The sequence below is a fragment of the Pinus tabuliformis genome, chromosome Q, assembly GCF_031772625.1.
Source record: "Pinus tabuliformis cultivar Carrire ecotype Pingquan chromosome Q, CPIR1, whole genome shotgun sequence".
Classification (NCBI taxonomy): Eukaryota; Viridiplantae; Streptophyta; class Pinopsida; order Pinales; family Pinaceae; genus Pinus; species Pinus tabuliformis.
The window spans coordinates 778528202-778552064 of NC_142296.1; positions in this window are offsets into that span (position 1 = coordinate 778528202).

Consider the following 23863-nt stretch of genomic DNA (forward strand, 5'->3'; position numbering starts at 1 on the left):
TGTAGACGATCTACCATGGGAAGATCTTCATCACAGATCTTCGTTTTTACCTAAGGATGATGTTTTTGAAAATGATTTTTCATCTATCTTTACCGCTGAATACGTCAAAGATGCTCAGAATCCAACGAAACATTCTGATTCAGAGTTGAATTTAGGGAATATTTCTCGCACTATTCCCATTGATATTTCAGTGAAGCCCGGAATTGAGGAAAACATTCATATAGGTGCCTCATGTACAGAAGATGAAATCCAAACTTACAAGGCCCTATTCCAAGAATTCCATGATGTGTTTGCCTGGTCTTACGAGGAAATGCCGGGAATCGATCCTGCTATTGTTGTTCATGAAATAAAGACCTACCCGGACGCTAAACCCGTCCGGCAACGGTTGCGTCAGATTCACCCTCAGAAAGCGGCTGCAATTAAAGCAGAAGTCGAAAAGCTGTTGAAAGCAGGTTTCATTTATCCAATCCCGTTAACGGATTGGGTATCGAATATTGTTCCGGTCAACAAGAAACAAGGAACAATAAGAATCTGTATCGACTATAGGGATATAAATCGAGCTTGTCCAAAAGACAACTATCCTATGCCTTATATCGATCAAATTATTGATGATTGTGCCGGAAGTGAAATATTTTCCTTCATGGATGGTTTTTCGGGCTATAATCAAATCAATATTCTACCTGCCGACCAACCAAAAACGGCATTCATTTGTCCATGGGGGACATTTGCTTATTGCAAATTACCTTTTGGGCTTAAGAATGCTGGGGCCACTTTTCAACGGGCGATGTCTTATGCATTTCATGACATCAAGCACATTGTGCAACCGTACCTCGATGATTTGCCTGCTCATTCTTTACACCGAGTTGAACACCTTGTCCACTTACGAGCAATCTTTATGAGGTGTAGGCATTATCGAATTCAGTTGAATCCCCACAAGTGTGTTTTCTGTATAGAGACAGGTCGATTGCTGGGATTTGTTGTTTCAAAAGTCGGCATTCGCGTCGATCCCTCGAAGGTCGAAGCTATCATCAAATTGCCTCCTCCTTCGAGTTTGCGCAAACTCCAAAGTTTGCAAGGGAAAGCGAACTTTTTACGCCGTTTCATTCCAAACTACGCCGAGGTCACTAAAGGTTTTACACGGTTGCTGAAACAGAACGCTCAATTCTTTTGGGATGAGATTGCCCAACAATCTTTTGATGCACCTAAACACGCGTTGACCTATGCACCGTTGTTGCATCCTCCCAACTACAACCAGGACTACTTCTTATACCTCGCAGCTTCGCATTCCACCATTGGAATGGTGTTAGTTCAAGAAGATGAATTCGGAGCGGAACATGTGATATGTTATCTTAGTAGGACATTAAACCCCACTGAGCTAAAATATTCGCATGTCGAGAAATTGGCCCTGGCAGCCGTTCAAGCTGTCCAGCGTTTTCATCACTACATTCTTCTCCGTCAAACTACAGTTATTTCGGATTGCAACCCTATGATTTATATTTTGACAAAACAACTGCTAGGGGGCAAGTACTCTAAATGGATCGTTATCCTGCAAGAGTTCGACTTGGAGTTTGAGAAGTCCAAGCCTAAGAAATCCTTAGTTTTTGCAGAATTGATGTGTGATTTCCCGCATGCTGACACAGAAACTGTGGCAGAGGAGTCCATTGCGGACGAATCTTTGTTTCTTATCAGTACTTTAGATCCGTGGTACGGGGATATAATCATCTATCTCCAAACCCAAACCTTTCGGTCTGAAGCTTCAAAGTCGGAACGTCGAAAAATTCGGTTTCAATCCCAGCAATACAAGATTATTGGAGATACACTTTATCGCCGGGGGGCAGACTTAGTTTTTCGACGTTGCTTAACTCACGAAGAGGCTGAGAGAGTTTTGAATGATTGTCACTCTGGAGCATGTGGCGGTCATATGTCTGGGTATGCCACAGCTCAGAAGGTGTTGCGCGCTGGCTATTTCTGGTCGTCCATGTTTAAAGATTGTATCATTGCAGTCCGGAAGTGCCACAACTGTCAAGTGTTTGATCGCAAGATGCGCGCACCACCTGCTCCTCTCCATCCTATAATTGCCGTTGGTCCATTCGCCAAATGGGGTATCGATTTTATTACTTGTAACCCTCACTCGGCCGGGGGGCATGCGTATATCATCCTCGCGGTTGATTATTTTACTAAATGGGCCGAGGCGATGCCTACATTCGACGCAAGCGGCAAAACAGCTGCAGTTTTCGTATTCAATCATATTATAACTAGGTTTGGTGTCCCACAAGCAATCATCACTGACCATGGGAGCCATTTTCGAAACATCATGATGACTGAGCTTACAAGCCAGCTTGGTTTGCGCCACGATAGCTCTACTCCTTATTATCCGCAAGCCAACGGTTTGGTTGAGTCTATCAACAAAGTTCTGGTTATCATGATCCGACGAACCATTGGTATTCATCGGTCGAATTGGCACAACATGTTATTTTCAGCGCTATGGGCATACTGAACCTCAGTAAAAACTTCAACAGGGTTCACTCCTTTCCAGCTAGTTTATGGCTTGGAAGCTGTGTTACCCATTGAATGCGAAATCCCATCACTTCAAATGGCTGTCGAATTACTCCCAGCTACTTCCGAAGAGGAGAAATGTTTGTTATACTTAGCTCAATTAGATGAGACTAAACATGACGCTGCATTGGCAATCGAGACTCACGCGAAGCGAATGAAAGCTCAGTATGATAGAAATGTGACCCCTCGAAGTTTTTCAGAGGGAGACCTAGTGCTATTATATGATCAAGCTAACGATAAGCTAGGTGCTGGAAAATTCGTCCCTATGTGGCATGGACCCTACATTGTAAAGCGAAAGCTAGCAAAAGGGGCCTATGAGCTGGTAGATTTTGATGGGAACTCTTTGGGTAAACCCAGAAATGGACTTTACCTAAAGAGGTATTATGCTTAAATGGTGGGTATGGAGAATTTTTAGTTAGGTTAGGTTTTCTTTCTAGCTAGTATGTTTGTTAGTTTAAATAGTGTGCTTAGCTTAGAAAGTGTGTTTTTAGTCGTTATTCTGGCTTATCTTGGTTTTACTCTTGATATTGCAGATGTCGACGCCTCTCCAAACATACATTGGATTTGCTGATGGTGCTTGTCGTAGTACACAGAATATCTCTTCCGCAGCTTGGGTTATCTATTCGCCCTCTGACGAGTTAGTTTCTATGCATGGGGTAAGCCTCGGTCAAACGACGAACAACATTGCAGAATACAGTGCAGTGGTTGAATTATTATCTGAATCTATTTCATTTGGAATTCGACGTTTGATAGTGAGGTTAGATTCTGAACTTGTTGTATTACAGTTTAATAGAGTATATGCCATTAGAAATCCTGTGTTATTAAGGTTGTTTTTGAGAGTGCGTTTCTTGGAACGTGAATTTGATTACATTGAATATCAGCATATTCCAAGGTCTTTAAATACATTAGCAGATGCAATTGCTTCTCGAATGTTGGACAGACATTTACGATAATCATGCAAGTAAATTTAAAAACATTTCATCACATATGTTAAACAAAATGAGCCGGTAATAATGATATATATATATAGATAGGAGTGTGTCAAAAAATATACATCGTCTTCGATCATAGGTTGAAAAACACCTTATGATCGGCAAAAATGATAAGTACAAAAAACCAAAAATGTCATATGTGTCTACAAAAGTGACTAGCCAATCACTGGTGGTGCTCTCTATACGAGACCACTGCCCGCGCTACCCTACACAAGAACCTCCTAAAAGGTCCTGGGACTGCGACCACATAGCGCTGAAGTCGAATGGGAATTTCATCTATGGTGGTCTCTGGTATATCCGCCGTCAGACGCTCTAGATCCTGTTCCAGCTCGGCTAAGGTCTCTGCGGCCGTATCCTGTGGGGGTGGTGCCGGTACAGCTGGTACTCTCCTCTCAAAAGCCCGGAGGTTGGCTGGACGCCGTGGGCCTACATCTGCATTTTGAAAATTTGTGCTGTTAGTTTAAGGCGATATATATAAAAACAAAAAATATATATATAATTTGAAAACTTGTGAAAGATGAAATACCTCTGTCGTCCCACTGTTCTCCCTGTGGAAGAACCATGTCCGGATCATTCCGAAAATCCATTCCGGCATAAGGAAAGTCCTGAATAGCAAAGACCTGGCTCTCTAGCCAGTGAAAGTAACCATCAGGAAATCGAACAACTGTTGTGCCCTCATCAGGATGCCGGGCCATTACCGCAACCCATCTCGTCAACTTAGCCTCCCGAGGCGCCCCAACTGGAACTGTAAGATGCTGGGGGACCAGCATTGGAACTCTCTCTAGGGCAAAGCTGACAACTATAGGCCCATATCCAAAGGTCTTCAGTTGTCCTCTCTTTGCCCTGGTTAGTTGGCCCTTCAAATTAGCCAACACAGCATCACACCAATTGAAAATGGTGCCATGGAAACAGTCTATAGCCATCCGCATTTGGGACCCGGTGGCTTGGTGCAAAGCGGCCGCGCCGCAAAGTCTGGTAACAGTAAAGGCTATCACCATAAGTTCAGGTCAGGATATGTACTTGATTTCTATCCCCTTCTCATGGTTTTGGTTGTTGCACCACTCTAGTCGGAGACTAGCAAGGGATTGGCCACCCGGCCTAGTCCCGAATAGAGAAAGTTGCTCGCACCTGTTAGGCAAGCCAGTGAGAAAATATATGTCGGAGGGCTCTATCTCGAGCTGGTGCTCTCCGATGTAGAAACATTGCTCCTGAATGTTCCACCTTTCAACCAGCCACTCAAGAAAAGGCACTTGGCCCCTCATGCCAGGTATGGCCCAGTATTTGTACAGTCCGCAGGCTTTTAATGCATCAATGGAAGGTTGATGACCTATCGCGGCCAAATCAACATCCTCGTGCTCTCTTTCACGCCAATCAAGCATGGTGTGCTCCCTGCACATCATAAAACATCAGTGAGAATCCATAAAATTTAAAAATTTTGGTTTATTTTGGAGGGCCAAGGGTTTCAAATTGTGTTTTGCGGGGTACGCACCCCGGCCTTTAGGGACAGAGCGCCGGTACGCAGGTTCCCTTAAGGCCGGGTGCGTACACCCCGTAATTTTCCCATTGGGAAAATATCGGGGTACGCAGGTCAGCAGTGCATGACCTGCGTACCCCGAAGGGCGCATTTTGAAACCCCAATGCTCCCAAAAAATCAAATGAAAACATAAAACTAGATTCTAAACGGATGAAAAACAAGAGAGGGGTGTTGTAGAATACCTGGTGAAACGGTGTTCGATTCTGACGGTCGGATTCTCCGTAATCTTCACGGGAAGTTTCTTGTCAAAAGCCCTTTTCTCAACCTCAACAGTAAAATGGTAAAAATGACATGGTAAGAAGTCTTTTTATAGGTTTTTGGGATAAATAAATGCTAGATTTGTTTATTTTTCACCATGAAAGGACATTTTCGATAAATTTTTGCCCATCTTAAACAGGTATGAGTAATGTGTTGTTTCTATGCAGGACAAAGGGACTTTAGGGTAAATTATCATTTTTCACGTCAGAGTCATCTTTTAAGCTCTTTTCTGACTCCTAAAAAATGAAAAGATCGCCGAGCGTTTCTTTTACACTCGTTAAAACGGAATTAAAAGAAGGTCCCCTTATAGCTCTTTTCTGACCGTAAAATCAGGAAAAGATTGCCGGTTTTTTGTCATTTCAAACTCGATACGGAAATAAAACGACGTGTCCTTGATCGCTTTTTACTTTTCAGGTCAGAGATACTAATCATGAAAGTACTCCTTGGTCGCAAGATCAAGCGGTTCTCCCAGGTATTATTTTATACCTTTTCGGGTTTGGGAGACACAAATTTATGAAAAAGCTCAACCTGGAGTCTTCTTAAGTTTTTCAGACTCTCTAAAATTGAAAAACACCGAGTTTCTCCTATATTGGGCTCGTTAAAATTTCACAGTAAAGGACCTGTTCAATTACAAACAGGAACGAACCACTCCTTCCTAGGGTTCGAATCAAAACTAGGTTGGACTCATCCAAAGGATGAGCTTATAATCAAGCATATGTTATCCTCCTCAAGCTTGTTAAAAATAAAGAGGTACTTGCCAGAAATGGTGGGGGAAAAGAGAGAAGAATGAGCCTATTTGTTATCTTTTGTCTCAGAAGAAACTTTATTACCACTCTTGGACACGACACTTTTCATTCACCTGGGTTGGGAAATCCTTTACCTCACAGTTGATCAAACCACATTAAAAGTCTTCAGCCGGGTTCCGGGGATTAACTTTGAGTCATTTATCACCAAGCCATCTGTCGTGCCGTTATGTGTTCAAGAGGTCTGCAAGTAAAACTTTCATCTGCAAAATACTTGTCATCCATTTGACCATCCCTGAGTCAGTCCTTACAGCAACATTTCTTCAACTTGAACAAATGATTTCGTGTTGTGGGCTTGCCTGCAACGGGTCGCTTTCTATCGACATCAACACATTATCTAGAGAGATGACTTAGAAATCGTCAGTACCTTGAAGTCTGCATGCATCAATGGCAGGTTTCTCGTCTTTGACGTCAGTTTACATCATTGACTTTCGATCAAAGGATTCCGTGAAGTGTTCGACATCAACTCATTCATTCACATCTCATGGATTGTACTGGGTACTTTGAGAACCATTGACATTACTGGTGGTCTCTCTCACACTTGTTAACAGTTTACATCATCGACTAGTAATCAAGTGGTTTCTACAATGTTCGACATCAACTCATTTATTCGCATGGCTAGAATCATACCAATTCGGGAAGCAGAAATGAAGACCCTGGATCTAGTTTCCACCATCCAGGCTGTGAGGAGTTTTGTATTCATTATCTAAGTAGACTAATCATAAACAGATGGCTGCGCCCATACTGTGTCTACAAAAGTCTATGATTATGATGTACTGCAAGATCATTCCTGTATCAGAGTAGTTAGTCTATTAGTTAAAGTTTTGATCTGAGTATGGGAATGCCTACCTCAGTGATGATATAATCTTATACATGTATTTTGTGTTGAAAATTGCAGGTTCTGACCAGGCTCTCCACGAGATAATCCTTGAAATGATAAAGCGCTTCACCCTTCCTAGATAATACAAAACCCTAATCTATTACAGGCTTCGCACTTTAGGGGGCAATCTCTTACACTAAAAAATGTCACCATGGCTATTTACAGTTAGTATGGCTCTATCAACAGTCATGCTATCCTCTTATGAAAGTCTTATGCCTCTGCTTTCCATGTCAAACTCCAAAAAGAGAGAAAGTCTTTTTAAATGTATTTATCTCTGGGTATGCAGGTTCTCTCAACCTTACCTGCGGGTATGCACCCAATGTTCACAAAAGATGCGTACTTGTACGCTCTGTATGTAAAGGGGCAGGTGCGTACCCCTGTAAAGGTCAAAATGCGCAAGTTTCATCTTTAAAAAGTTACTTGTGGTCATTTCTAGAGCATTCTAGAAGGTTGTTCGACGTGTATTGAGCGCCTCCAGATGGTTCATGTACCCCTACCAAAGAGGAACTTATCCCATCAATGAGGGAGCTATCCCATCCAAAGAGGGGATTATCCCATTGATGGTGGACCTGAATAACTTCCTCTAGACCACTATAAATACAGGCATTGGGCCAGAAGGAGGAGAGGTTGGAAGCTAAACATTTCTAAGGGTAGATGCTGCTGGAATTAGGACTCCCATTTAGAAGCTTGTGAGGAGAGATTGCCATCTTTGCTTGTTCTATTTGGAAGTGGGTGAGCTTTGTCAAAGTAAAGGAGAACTCTTGATGGACCCTGGGAGGGACTTGCACAACACCAAGGCTCAGGTTGTAATTGTTCCTTTTGTTTCCTATTAATGCAAATGAGTCCATTCTTCTCAATAACTTGTTATTTATGAGTTGTTTCATGTACTCCTTGGTCTATGTGTTAAATATGTTTTATTCTATGAGATTATCAAGTGCTATTTAATCGTTTGATTTTTAGTGGATGCAGGTTTCAAAGTGAAGGAGGAGCTCATCCGGATCAGTGAGGCTGGACTGCTACAACAGCGTTGGATTACAGGTAGGATCTAAACACTTGATTTCTTATATAGTAAATGCATGTTTAGAGAAGGATTGCTCTTGTTTGTCTTGTTTGTCACTAGAGAGTCTTAGGCTCCTAGGGAGGTTGGTTGTGTCCGCACTATCGACTCCATTCCCTTCACCCCTGGGGTAGTGCATTCCACTGAGGTTGTGGCGGAGCATATGGTTGAAATGACTGGCTGGTTGGCCGGGAATGATAATGAGGTGTATAGGACCAAGGAGGAGGTGTAGAATAGGAAGGATGAGCAAGGGGTCCCCAAGAGGGAATGGATGTGGTCTAGTTGGGGTTGTAATATGCATGGGAAGACCCTTGCATGCCCTGCTAGTATGGCCTAGGCCCACGGGGTCTCCTTTGGTTTATGTAGCAGATTTATTCAGTTACCCCTTGTTATAGACATTTTTGGGCACTGCAACCCCAAGCATAAATGTCCATAAACCAAGGGCTCCTAAGTCCCTAAAGGTGTTGTTCCAACCCGTAAAAGAACAAGGTCAACTGATTAAAGCATCTCCCAAAAGTTCTCCATGAAAAACTACTTAGAACTAGTCAAAACTGGACCATTTCACCTGCTCCATAGGCAAAGTGCGTTGCATCCCACCTGAACACACAGTAGGTGCGATGCATGTCAAAAAGCCCTTCTATGGGGTGCGATGGGCGAGAAGGGACAAATGGCTGGGTCAATCCACAAGGTGGAGGAGCATGGAATCTTCCAGAAACCTCTCCTGTGACACTTGCCTCTCTGAATTCGACCAGGGATGAGTAAGAGATCATCAATCTCCAAGTGGAATCAAGAACTATCAGAGAGAAGACACTAATAAAATATCAAAAGCTGACTCACCTCCCTTGCAGACATCTATATATGGATCCCTCATCCCAGAGATCCAGAGGCTGGAATTTTGTATCTTGTAAGGAAGTGCTGTTGGTTTCTTGGTGCAATATCATAGTGTTGGGTTATTTAAGCTTTTCATGAGGTGAAGAATGGCTTTCTTGCTGAGAGGATGATGCTAGGTGAGAACAATTGGTTGTAATCCTCTTTGCTCTTTCTTGATTATTAATAAATCTATTCAAGTTTTCCTCCACATTCTTGTATGATTGATGATTTATGCATTTGTGTGGTCAATGTACATCTGATCCTATATTGTTTATGATAATAGATCTATGTTCTTGGATAGTGTTATGCTGCTTTGATTCTATAGGTACTCTTTGAAGCTGGGTAAATGAAGAAGCGAGTGGCAAAGACCTACCAGAAGAGAGAGGAATCAAGCAAGGAACCAAGCGCAAGACAGAGGTTGGTTTCCTTATTCTTCTCTTATCTATTTCTCATAAAGGAAAACGAAAGTAGTTTTTAGTGTGTTTGTTTCTAAGGTAGCTACCAGCCTTAGTGGGACTAGCAGCTCTGCATAGACACTAGTTTTCCCGATAACAAAAAGGCGACTCCGTTGGGGAGCGAGTAGATTGTTTGTTCATCTACATTTGTTTACTTTATAAACTTACAGACGGAGCCTGAAGTCAAGCCAGCTAGCCTTCGAACTGCATTTTCTATGCAAGTGTAAAGTAGATCAACGTTGCTTCAGTCAATCTCCGGGTTTTGTTTATGAATTAAACGATTGATTTACAAGTTTTCTAATTGCCCTCGTGGTGGCACTATTAACCTCCTTAGATCTACCCCTGTGATTGATTTACTGATTACCACTTGCTCGGCCTAAACCCCTGAACTGAACTACAAACTGTGACCCGGAACCCAATCAAAGTCTCGACTGTGAACTTCAAATGCATCGCACTTCCCGAGTGTAGTAGGTGCGTTGCATTTCAGTTTCACTGTGTTATAGGTGCGCTGATCAGACAAGGCCTTGTTCCTAAATTTTTGCTTCTGTGTTCACTCTTTTCAGCTCTACTCAGGAGTTTTGATGCCTGTAGTTAGTACACCTCTGTTTGAAACCCATTTCCTTGCTGTTATTCCGCCTCCATTATGCAAAGAACTGTAAATTGTTTTTATGTATTTTTGAGTCATTTTTAGTTCTCCTTTACAAAGAAGTAGTGTAATTGTACTGTCGTTTCTCGATTTGAAAGTGTCGCAAGTGTCGTTTTCAGTCATAGAAGAGAATCTGATTATTCTTGATAGTCGATTACACTATTACTCTTGTATTTGATTTGAGTTAGTAGTTTTTTCAAGTGTCGAAAGCAAGTTTTCAATTCCAAATAACAAAGTGTCGTCATTGTCCTCATTTTGTTTTGAAAAGAAACTTTTTAGTAATTGTCGCTTTGGAAAATAATTCAAATTTGCACTTAGCTTTCTTTTTATCATTCACACGTTAAGAAGGCTGAAAACAAATACATGCATGTGCATTTTCATTTAGACTATTTGTTGGTTTGATTTAGGACAGTGCATATAGTGTGTGCTATCTGCTCTTTGTTGAAAGAACGCCATCTCTCTTTCCTTAATAGCTAGGATTTTCATTGCAAAAAGAAGATTAAACGACTTTTTATCATCTTAGATTGCATTTTAGGAATTGTACATCTACATGACGCGGTGAACATGAAAGGAAAATTTCTTAAGAAAGATCAACCATAAAATAAATTTAATGAATCTAAAAACGCTTTGGAACCTAATGCACAACATCTAGAAGTCTAGGCTAGAGACGTATTCTGGCGTCGTAAAGCCTAGTAACTGTTGTTTTCACTATTGGTTGGGTGATTCCTCCACTTTGAGACGATAAGTGCCAGTACGGACTTGTGCTCCCACGTACCGTTGAGTATATTTTGGGAGACCACAATAGGCTTTATCCTTTATCCATAGTAAGTCGTGTCTGCCGCCCTATCGATCGCAATTCACTGAACACAGCATTCAAGAAGATTGACTGTCGTACCGTAAAAAGTATTCTACAATTTTGTGATTGGTTTGGTAATCCCTCTGTCTAGATTTCCAGAGCAGTCCCTTTCGTTCCTTTTCATACTCCTTAACGGAAAAGGTCCATCGGAGCACTTGTCACTTCAGGCTCATTAAAAATCGAAGGCGACTAGAGTCATCTTTTGTTTTTTCTCAACTCTTAAAAATTGAAAAAACAAGTTGTGTCAAAGCGTCTAAAATTTATTTTAAACAGAATAATCATCACCTTTTCTACGTTGATCTTAAGTTGAGAAAAATGGAGTCTACCAACCAAGGAGTTCCCCTTGGAGGAAATCCTAGTCCCTTCTCCTCTTGGGGAGATGTTGGTGCACCCCATATGGCCACATTGTCTCTTCCGGGATTGACAATCGGCTTGCCTGTATGGCTCTTCTCAACTTCTGTCGTTCAGAATACCGTGATTCCTGAATAATCGAGTCAACAACTAAACGATATTAGAGTTACCCCCCAACCCTCTACTTCGTCCAATTCTTCCTCTCCTCCTTCCTCTTCGCATGATGAAGCTGGTAAAGCCCAAAATCAAGTGACTGAGAAGAAGAAAGAGAAGAATAAGAAAGAGCCAAAGGTGAAAAGGGGCAACCAAGCATCGTCTAGCAAAAATCCACACAATGCACCAACCAGGCGTAAATCCCCATGTGTCATTTTCAAAGGAGATCACTATCATCGAGATTTTCCTTGCATCCCTCGGATCTTAAGGGATTGGTCTCCTCGTTTGCACAATCTGGTGTCATCAACCTCTGACGATCATGTTGAGCATACACCGTCAACTAGTGAAAGTGAAGCCCCTGGACAAAAAGGAAAATATAAATTTCCTTGTAAATTGTGTGAAGGCGATCACGCCGTCCACTATTTTCCCTTCTTAGATGAAGCTAAATGAGTTTTGGACGACCGTCCGGTTCAACCGTTACAACTTCCTCCTAGATACAAGAAACTCTTGCCGAGTCCGTCACTAGTTGAAAATCCGGCTGACACGCCCTTGTGGTTGGCCGAAGCGTCTACCATTGAAGATAAACCATCTAAACCCATACCAGACGAAAGTCAAAATGCCGAGGCGGTAGTTGACCCGGTCTTACCTTCAGAAGGTCCATCTTCAGATGATACAGTCACCGAAGAGAACAAGAACGACACCATTCAAATTCTCTTCGTAAGCACAGACTCCGATGAACATAGGGGCAGTCTACTCGTTCCTTTACCGCAGGAAGGAAGTTCGTCAGAGTCGTATCTAGCCATCTATTCGGTCCCACCTCCAAGCAACCTAGTTGTTTCCTTCGACTGGAATCTACTAGGCAGACCCCGTTTACCGACTAGTGTACCATTCGAATCATTACTCAAATATATAGAATGGTCATGGCCAATACCATCATAGATGAAGGGGCTTCTATGAGTATCCTTTCCTCAACCACTTGGAAAGTGCTTGGTTCGCCATCGCTTTTGCCTGAAATGAGAAATCTAACAGGCTTTGACAAAGGAACCAGTCGACCATTAGGGATCCTTCCCAATGTGCCGATAACATTGAGAGGGAAAACCGTTCACATGAACGTAATGGTAGTCCAAGGACCCCTGGATTATAATCTACTCCTTGGATGAGACTATATTTATTGCATGGGAGTCGTCGTCTCCTCACTCTATAGAGTAATGTGTTTTCCGTACGAAGGAAGAGTGATCAAGCTTGTAGACCAGCTTTCATTTCCCGGTTCACACATAGCAAATAGTCATATACCAACCCTGAATGGTCTTTTCACACAAGGAATGTCTCATCAATCCCTAGTCCATCCTCCTGATGAGCGCGAGTGATTCGGAGGGCATGACTGAAACCCAGGGGGCATGCACCCTGTCCTGTTTCAACAGGAAAACTTCAGGTATAGGGTAGGTTTCCGCGAAGGATATCTGACTAGTCTGACGCACCCGTCCGTTTAGGAAAATGGGATTAGGCTAAAATAGGATTCCCTCGTCAAATTTATGTGAGTGGAGGCGTCTGCGCCACTCACCTTTGTCTATTTCGGTAGGCATCGCCGAAGAAGTGTTTTGTTTGTGGTACAGATAGAGCAATCTTTGGTAACCTGAAAAAGGTAGACCTTTCCCAATAAAACAAATGTTTTGTCTGCAAATTGAGGGTAACCTGAAAAGGTAGGCCTTTCCCAATAAAACAAATGTTTTGTCTACAAACTGAGGGGTAACCTCGAAACTCTATTTAACTATACCTGGGGGCATGCAAACCTTTTGGCATGCAAGCGAAGAGCGACCATTTATTTTTTAAATTTATAGGCCCTCTAACCCTTTAAACGCGTAGGATTGGTCGTTTCCTAACTTACATAAATAAAGGATGTGGGGCAAAGCTTTGAAAAAATGTCATTTTTAGATGAGACATTCTTATTATATGACTGGATCGAGCAGTTTTAACGCAGAATTCAAGCTCGTTAAAAGATAAACATAAGCAATGAGCAAGTGTTTCCCCCAGCATTTAAGCTCATTAAAAAATGAACCAATTTCCGGTAAATAACCATCGTGAATGTATTACTTCAGCCTTTGAAGCCTTGGTCGTGTTCTCATCATCACCTCCACTCTGTATTGGCCGATCATTCACCTCCACTTGATTGTTTACCCCTTTTGAGGAACAGCTGCGAAGAGTGATCTTGTTACCCATCCTTGTGACACTGCCATGATTGGAAAATTCCAAACCTTACCTGGAATCAGCTGCTACCCGAATCTATCACTCGTTCCTCAAAAAAACGATTCTCCTTTAAGCTCTTTTCAACTAACTCGTAAAATATGAAAAGATTGCCGAGCCATTGGCCTCTCCAGCTCATTAAAGTGACTGGAAGTGCTATCCCTCCTTTAGATATTAATCTTTTTGGACCAGAGGGATTATTACACAAAAATATCGAGCACTTGTTTTGTTTAGCTCGTTAAAATTACCGAAAATTCATCCCTTTTGTATTATTTTATACTTTTTCGGACTTTAGGGGTTAGATGACGAAAAAGGATTTTTGGAGTTTCCTTTACGTCCCTTTTCAGACTCTCTAAAATTGAAAAGGGCCGAGTTATCTTTGTCGTTAAACTCGTTAAAACCTAATAGCAACAAACTTTTCCATGACAGACAAGAATGAGTTTCACTATCGCTAGGCTCGTTAAAACATAGCGATGGGTTTGCCCGAAGGGCAAATTATAGAACAAGCATATGTTATCCTCCTCAAGCTTGACAAAAATAAAGAGATACTGGTCAGCAATGACTGGGGAAAAATTGGAAAGAAAACTTGAAGAAACTTTGTTGGTAGCAAGTCGCTCTTGAACATGATACTTTCACTCCGCATCCGAGTCAGGTTGGGTTGTTCCATTCGACCGAGAGATTTACATCAATGGCCTTCGATCGAGATATTTTGCGTGGTGTTCAACGCCAAGTCCCTTATTCACACCACGTGAATTGTACTGCAGTACCTTGAGGATCATTGTCGGTGATTCCTCTCGCGCCTGTTAACAGCTTACATCATTGGCTGGTAATCAGGCGATGTCTTTCCATGTTTGACTCCAGAACATCTCTCACATGGATCGACTTGTACTTAGAGTGAAGATCGAATGAGGTTGAAGACCCCAGATCTAGTTTCATCCATCCAGGCTGCGATATATATTCAGGAAAATAAAGACATCAAATGTACATCATTGCTGCACAGATAATCATCCAATCTAAGGGATGATGGCTCTACCAGAATCATCAGTCTACACTCAGACGATTGTCTGTCCTATGTACATGAAAATGAATTTATAAAGCTGAGCATGGGAATGCCCACCTCAGCTAGATCATGAAAATAATATGAAGATAATGTATTGTATTGTATCTTATTACAGGTCGCCTTCCAGCTCGAAAAAACTTTGGATCCTCATGATAAAGAATTTCACCCGACATCAAAAGATTAACGATCTCATGCTTTAGGGGGAAACTGTTATAGAATTTTTTGGGCACTGCAAACCCAAGCATAAATGTCCATAAACCAAGGGCTCCTAAGTCCCTAAAGGTGTTGTTCCAACCCCTAAAAGAACAAGGTCAACTGATTACAGCATCTCCCAAAAGTTCTCCATGAAAAGCTACTTAGAACTGGTCAAAACTGGACCATTTCACCTGCTCCATAGGCAAAGTGCGTTGCATCCCACCTGAATACACACAGTAGGTGCGATGCATGTCAAAAAGCCCTTCTATGGGGTGCGATGGGCGAGAAGGGACAAATGGCAGGGTCAATCCGCAAGGTGGAGGAGCATGGAATCTTCCAGAAACCTCTCCTGTGACACTTGCCTCTCTGAATTCGACCAGGGATGAGTAAGAGATCATCAATCTCCAAGTGGAATCAAGAACTATCAGAGAGAAGACACTAATCAAATCTCAAAAGCTGACTCACCTCCCTTGCAGACATCTATATATGGATCCCTCATCCCAGAGATCAAGAGTTTGGAATTTTGTATCTTGTAAGGAAGTGTTGTTGGTTTCTTGGTGCAATATCATAGTGTTGGGTTATTTAAGCTTTTCATGAGGTGAAGAAGGGCTTTCTTGCTGAGAGGATGATGTTGGGTGAGAACAATTGGTTGTAATCCTCTTTTCTCTTTCTTGATTATCAATAAAGCTATTCAAGTTTTCCTCCACATTCTTGTATGATTGATGATTTATGCATTTGTGTGGTCAATGTACATCTGATCCTATATTGTTTATGATAATAGATCTATGTTCTTGGATAGTGTTATGCTGCTTTGATTCTATAGGTACTCTTTGAAGCTGGGTAAATGAGGAAGCGAGTGGCAAAGACCTACCAGAAGAGAGAGGAATCAAGCAAGGAACCAAGCGCAAGATAGAGGTTGGTCTCCTTATTCTTCTCTTATCTATTTCTCATAAAGGAAAACGAAAGTAGTTTTTAGTGTGTTTGTTTCTAAGGTAGCTACCAGCCTTAGTGGGACTAGAAGCTCTGCATAGACACCAGTTTTCCCGATAACACCCCTTCAGCTCCTTGATATACAGCTTTTAGTCTAGGTAGAGAAGGGCACTTATCTGTGGAGTGGTTTTCTTCACAGTCTAAGCATATTTCAATTGAATTAAATGGACATTCATTCTTAGGGTGCCTCCTAGTGCATCTAGGGAAGAAAATGGATAAGGCTCTCTCCGCTTCCTCCTGTTTTCTCTTAATGTGCATAATGTCCATTTGTAGGGCGAGGATTTGCAACATCTCACTCTTGAAATCCTCCACCGTGTTTCCAATTTCACCCTTGATGGATGCAATGGAAGAGGATGGAATGACCATAGGTTGACTACCCCTAACCTTTTTCCTAGCTGCCCTAAAATGGTTTCTAAAGATAGCCTTGATATCCTCATAGGATAACTGGTAGATGTCCCCTCCGACTAACAATTTTAGGGTATCGAGAAGTTCTTCCCTTACTCCTCTAAGTAGGACTAGCTTCAGTGACTCAGGGTCAAGTGTGCACTGGCCCTTTTGTAGCTAAGCTGGAATATTTCTTCATAATCTGCTAGGGATTCATCATGCCCTAAGGTCATCCTAAAAATTTCCTCTTTAGTTTCTTTAGACATACAGTAGTCCCAACACTTGTTGTTGAAGGCTTACTGCATTTGAGCCCAAGTTTTGATGCCATCCCCAGGTAAACCCATGAACCAATGCAAAGCTACATCCTTGAGAGTGGATGGGAATAGTTTCAAATTCTGCTCATCATTGGTGTAGTCATAGGTTCGACATATGACTGCAAATTCAAATAAGAAAGTGTGTGGATCTTCTGAGGTCATGCCATGGAAATGAGGAAGGGCAAAGGGGCTTATATTCTTCATCTTAGTATCCCCATTGGTATCCCTGATGGGGAAGGCACCCTCAACGCTTTCTCTATTTCCTCTGTCATTTCTATTTTCAGTCATTGGATCAGTAGGAATGGGTTCTTCTTCTTCTTATTCTTCTTCCCCTGTAGGTTCTTCAAATATTTCAGGTTGCTCACCTAAGGGTTCCTCCAATTCACAGCCACCAAAGAAGAGGGAAGGTTGGATGTTTGAAGCAATGGGGGTATTTGGCAGAAATTTCCCTAAGTTATCCCTATTCCTACGAGGCATGAAATTTTTTATTTTTATTTTTTTGAGGTTTTTTTTCAAACTTTGAAAGTGATTGCAGAATTGAAATTGCAGACTAAATGAAAACTAACTACTTGAATGAAATCTTGTTGGAAATAATACTGAGAGGGGGGGTGAATCAATATTATCAAGTTCTTTTAATAAATCTTCCTTATTTATACTTTGAATTATTTTTGCATGTCAGTACCATAAAATAATGAGCATGAACAAAGAAAACAGATAGTCACACCAAAGAACACCAGATGTAAGGTGGAAACCCAATGTGGGTGAAAACCACCTGCTGCAATATGTCTCTATCTTCTTTCAAATTAGAAACTCCTTTTACAATGGCTTTGTACTGGTGCAGTCCTTTACCAGTACGCAGGCTGCAACCTGCAGAGAGCTACAACTCTCTCTCGTTTTCCAGTCTCTCCTGGAAGGGAGCTACAACCCCCTACTTCTTTTCTTTCAAGGACCAATTTTCATAAATTTTCAAACTGGATCCATAAACATCAAGAGATCATCAAGTACAAGTAAATCACCCAATCAACTGCAGTAACCAGATCAACAATAACAGTAAACTAAACCCAAAACACCTTATCAACAGAAAAATTCAGCCAACAAAAGGTCTTAAGACAGATCCGCAGTTTTTCTTTATCTGGCCTGCTTGGCTCCGCACTTCACCTTCTGCTCCCCTGCGTATACCCGCAGAGAGCCTTCTGCTGCACCGCGTACCCACGCACTGTTTCTTCAATCACGCTGCGTACTGTTACTGTAGGTACGCACCCACAGATGTTATCACGCCGCGTACTGCTGCTGTAGCCACACACCCACAGATGCTATCGCGCTGCGTACCTACGCACTTGCGGCTTCTGAAGCGCCACGTACTTTCACTGTGCCTACGCACCTGAACCTCTGTCGCGCTGCGTACCCACGCACTACGCCTTCTTCTGCTCTGCGTACCCACGCAGTGCGCCTTCTTATGAACTGCGTACCCACGCACTTGCACTGTTAATCACCTGCGTACCTCTGGTTAGGACCGAATTGGCAGTCCACCAGTGTGTTACAAATCGTCAGATGCCCAGATCTGATCATGCGCTCGAGAGATCACCCTTCATAGATTAGCTTTCAACTTCACTTTTATATAGATCAAGCTTTTAAAACAATAACCAATATTTCAGATCTTAAGATATTCAATTTGCAAAAGATGCTTAGCCAAGTGATCTCCTTTGCTTTATATAGGCAAGCTCTTCCTAAAATCATGGATCAATACCATAGATAACCAATACAAGGGGCCCAAAAAACATGGGGCTCAATAATAATTGTTGGAGAGGTAAATCCCCTCTACGGATAGAGGCGATCCCTACTAGCCCAAAATGGGTCTAGCAACAATCAATCAACGCTAGTGTGCAAGTTCCTAATTGCAAATAAAGAGAGGCAATGAACACCTACTTGGATTCCAACGCTATTGTTTGATGAAGAGATGCCGCTCTCGCCCCTTCGCTCTGGCCGGTCACAATCCTCCACGATCTCCGTGAATAGATACCTGCACACATGAAGAGAAAGACAAACACAAGCGTGAAATCTAATAAAAGCAATTATACATCAGTCAGAAAGGATGTAATTCACATTAACCATTACAAAGACAAATGAGAATGGAACCATAACAGTAGTCATCTATTATTAATCAATAACAGAGAAAGGTACAACCAAAGTTCTGACGCTGAGTCCTTCTCTAGAGGGTCCAGCCAGCAAGTCTCTTAAGCATTCACCCTTGGAGGTAGATTCTCCCAAAACAAAGCTCTCTCTCACACAAGCAATACTCACAACCTTCCTTAAGCTTCCTCTAGCAAAACCACACTTGTCACACCAACTACCTACTAGCAGCAGCAGTCTAAGCACTATGAATTCCACACTATCCAAACTATCCAAACTATCAAAAACTAGCTGCTCATGGCAATGGTAGAGGCTTAAATAGGAGAAGGAGTCTCCATGAATGGTGGGAGGATGAGCTTATCTCCAAGGAAGGTGGCTCAAATGACGAACAGACATGCCATAGAAGGGAGGGCAACATTCACAAGGCCAACAACCAGGTCTAGAGTCATCTGGAAGGCCGGCTGTTAGAACAAACTCTCCCAAACTAGATCAGCGCGGGTGCATAACTGGACTGGAGCGCTGACATCGCATCTTAATAACAGAGTAGGCTGTGTCAGCGCGACTTAATACTTTCATAGGATGCGCTGGCTCATGAAATTCAATCAGCGCGGAAAACACGTGTGCTTCCGCGCTGACAGCGCATTCAGTCTGTTATGGAGCGCCCATCAACGCGGTTATTTGGCCAAAAGTTGCGCTGATAGCAAAAACTTTGGCAAAGTGGGTCATTTGGCCAGATTAGAGAGCATGAGCATGATTGATTTGAATTTATGACATAGTAGGGAGACTGACAGGGAGACAGTGACAAATTACTGTGTAACAGATGCCCCCTAAAGCATGAAGCCTGAGAGAGTGGGAGGGGTGAAATGCTTTACAAAACTCGCTGAACTGGAACACCACCAGGAAGAACCTGCACGTATGTACAACTGATATCTCGATTACATGTCGTCTAGGCATGGGCGCAGCCATCCAAAAGACATACGAAGAAGGTCTGTGGTATGGACGCAGCCACCCAGCTGAAGGGACCATGATGATAAGACGGTATGGTCGCAGCCATCCCAAAGACTCAGGTATGGGCGCAGCCATCCATCAATGAGTCATGCAATAATAATCCACAAAATCGCAGCCTGGTTCCTAATAGACAAAAACCAGGGTCTTGCGCTCCATCCCAACCCAAAAAAAGTACAAGTCCAAGCATGTGAATACATGAGCTGAAGTCGAACATGCATGAACATCGTCTGATTACCAGTCAATGATGAAAACTGTTAACAGATGTGAGAGGTACCACCAATAATGACAATGGTCCTCAAGGTACTTATAGGTACAATCTGTGGCGTGTGAATCAATGAGCTGGTGTCGAACACCCGCAGAATCATCCGATCGGAGGCCAATGATGAAAACCTCACGTTGAACACGAAGAACCTGCCATTGAGGCATGCAGGCTCTAAGGCACCTGAAGGGAGTCTCTAGGTCACTTTCCTGGATAATGAGCTGAAGTCGACAGGAAGTAACCTTGACCGAAGGTGGGCCATGATGAATCCCACGTCATCGACACGAGACAGAGAAGGATAAAATATTTTGTGCGAGACATCAGAGGGAGGCGGTAAGCTTGCAGAGGCCAACTTCTCTTGAACATATCGGCGGCACAACAGCGGATTTGGCAGTATCTGACATCAAATGAACAGAGGTCATGGTGACAATGGCAATGTGCAGATGAGAGGTCAAATAGAATAATCCAAACCCATGGAGGTTAGTGTAAAACAAGATGAGAAATCCCCACCCAGACACGAATGCAGACGAGTGCCATGTTCAAGAGCGACATACTGCCGACACGACCATTATTACAGTTTCATTTTCCCCACCATTTCTGGCAGGTACCCCGATTATTTTTGGGTGACAAGCTTGACAGGGATCGCATATGCTTGGGAAGGTGTCATTTTGACGATGTCCGATGTCATTAAGTTTGAACGAGCCTGACAAAGGAAGAACTCGGCGTCTTTTCCTGTTTAGAGAGTCTGAAAAGACAACGGAAAAGGAAACTCCAAGGGGGTCCTTTTTCGTAAAGTTGTGTCTCTTGAGCCCGAAAAAGTATAAAACAATGCTCGAAAGAACCGCCCGACCAGTATGATCGAGGAGTACTTTTCGTAAGTAGTGACTTCGACCCGAAAAAGTAGAAAAGCGGTCAGAAGCACGTCATTTTGGAGCCAATTACGAGTTCGAAACGACAAAAACCCGGCAATCTTTTTAGTTTAAACGGTCGAAAAAAGAGCTTTAAAGGCGACCGCCTCTCATTTCTTTAACGAGTTGAGAGGGGGACTCGGCAATCTTTTCATCTTTAAACGGTCAGAAAAGAGTTGAAAGCAGACCTCCATTTTTATTCTCTTTAACGAGTCAAAAAAGGAAAAAATACTCGGCAATCTTTTCACATTTTACGAGTCAGAAAAGAGCTTAAAGGTGACTCGTCCTAGAGGAACGAGTGGTATAAAAGGTAGCAACTGGTTCCGGCAATGGTGGAACTGCTCAAAACATGTAATGGTCAAGAGGCTGGCTAATAAAACCACTCATCGCTGCGGTTCCTCAGGAAAGGATAAACAACCAAGTGAAAGCATATGATCGGCCAAAGAGATGGCGGCGATGGAATGAAAACAACCAAGGCTCATCTAGAAGAATTTAGCAGATAAAGATAGCAATCACGAAATTTAAAATGGGTATGGGTTCATTTTTACACAAGCTTGAACCATGCAAAACTTTGCTTGGATTCTGTTTCATGTTTACACAAGCTTGAAAACGAAAAACTATGCTTGTTATAAGTTCGTATGCCCCCAGCATAATGAGGCAAAACGAGGTACATGCCCCCCAAGCTTCATTGCATTCAACACAGTGGATGGAATGAAGGTTCACTTTCGAGATCTTGGAAAGACTCGACTTGTATTTTACGAGATCTTAATCAAAGACTCGATTTGGAAAGGGAGGTGTTTCATTTTTTAATGAGGTTGACACAGTAAAAGAACTATCCTCATAACCCTTGTTTCATTTTTTAATGAGCTTGATGCAAGATCAGGAACTATGCTCGGGACATTTTGTTTCATTTTTTAACGAGCTTGACACAAGACAAGGAACTGTGCTCCGACCAGACCTAGTTTCATTTTTTAAGGAGCTTGACATAGGAAAGTGAACTATGCTCCGACCAAACCTAGTTTCATTTTTTAAGGAGCTTGACACCGGAAAGGAACTATGCTCCAACCAAACCCAATTTCACTTTTTAGGGAGCTTGACATAGGAAAGTGAACTATGCTCCGACCAGACCCTATTTCATTTTTTAGGGAGCTTGACATAGGAAAGTGAACTATGCTCCGATCGAACTGCATCATAATGAATAAAAAGTCGGTGCTTCCAAGAGTGTTACTCCCGGTGAAAGGACCACATCTTGGAAGTCAGGACCTAATGCCTCCAGGAAACTATGCACGATGGTGTCATCACTGGATACAGGCACAGGGTAGGTGGCCACGTAGTTGATCTGCGGTAGGGCAGAGACAACTGGTGGATAAAAACTAGGAGGGGGCGACGACTGCGCAGGAGGCATTGGGGGACTAACGAACGACAATTGATCGATAGTCACAATTCTTCCATCGTGTGGAAAGCAAACCACACGGAAAAGCAAAGAAACGAGGGCCCCCATGGCGTAAACATAGTCGCGACCAAGGAGAAGACTAAAGTCTAAAACACCTTGGGTAACCAAGACGTCTATATAGACGGTTTTTCCTCCCAAAGTAATAGGGAACTTCGGGAGAACTCCTAGAGATGGACAGGCTCCTCCGTCGAAAGCCAACAGATTCTGAGTGACTGGCCCAAGCTGCGGGGAACCTAAGGCTTGCCAAGTAGTGTACGGCATAAGACTGACAGACGCCCCTTCATCCAAAACAGTGTCAGGTACTGCCATAGCATAGGCATGTACTGTGATCTGGAAAGGCATATGGGATGGAAGGCGACCGGCGATCAGGCGATTCCAATCAAAGGAAGCGACCAGACTACTTGGTGGGGGAATCGTATGATTTCCCCCATGTGCTAAAGGAACCGAAGGAAAACCTTCGGGAGCAGCTGGGTTAGGAGAGTCATTTCGGGGCTCAGGAGAATCTGAAGAGACGAGAAGAACATGGGCGTGATTCTCTTCCGCCATTCCCAACTGATAAGGTAGCATCGCCATGAGCTTCAGAGGACGATGAGGGGTGGGCCAGATCGTGAGACCATACTTCTAGTACCCTGGGAATGCCAGGACAATTGCGAAGAAGATGGTCCTCCTTGCATAATCGACAAGGAAACTTGACCTTCCTCGGAGGAGCAGAAGGTGGCCCGACTTCAGGTGTACTCGGAGTAAGAGCTGTACTTCTAGCCTCTCCCTTGGGAGCCCTCTTCTTCTTGTTCTTCTTCTTCTTCTTCTTAGCCACCTAGTTATTCGAATCGAGACTTTCACCAGGCGAAGTACAAGAGGAAGACATAGAAGTAGGCGTTGAAGGGGAGAAATCCACCTTAGGATCAACATGATGTTGTTTAGGTGGAGGGACTGATGGATTAGCAGCCGATACGGCAGGGACCAAAGAGGTTGAAAACAACCAAACAGGCAACCCGACAGTTAACCCCGGAAGGGATAACGTTGCCATATAAGGAGCACCAACATTCCCGAGAGGAGGGAAATGACCAGGATTCCCGTCAGGAGGGGAACTTGGGTTGGTGAACCCCAGAAAAGTTGCCATGGCAAACAAAAAGAAGCCTACTCAAGCTAACGCACACAAGATCTAACCAGGTAACGTTAATCGTGGCCAAATAAACTTTTAAGACACAGGAACTAAACTTGACCTTTTCATGTTTCAAGAGTCGAGAAAAGGACGAAAAGATGACTCTAGTCTCCTTCGAATGTTTAATGAGCACGAAGTGACAAGACGCTCACTGGCACCTTTTCTTTTAGGGAGTCCGAAAAGGATCAAAAGTGACTGCTCTGGAGATTCTAGGCAAAGGGTTTACCAAGCAATCCGTAAAACTGCTTATACACCTTGGCAATCGTATGAGAACCAAGGACTTTCCGTACTGCAGTCAATCTTCCCGAATGCTGTGTTCGGTGCGTTACGGTTCGCAAGGCGGCAGAC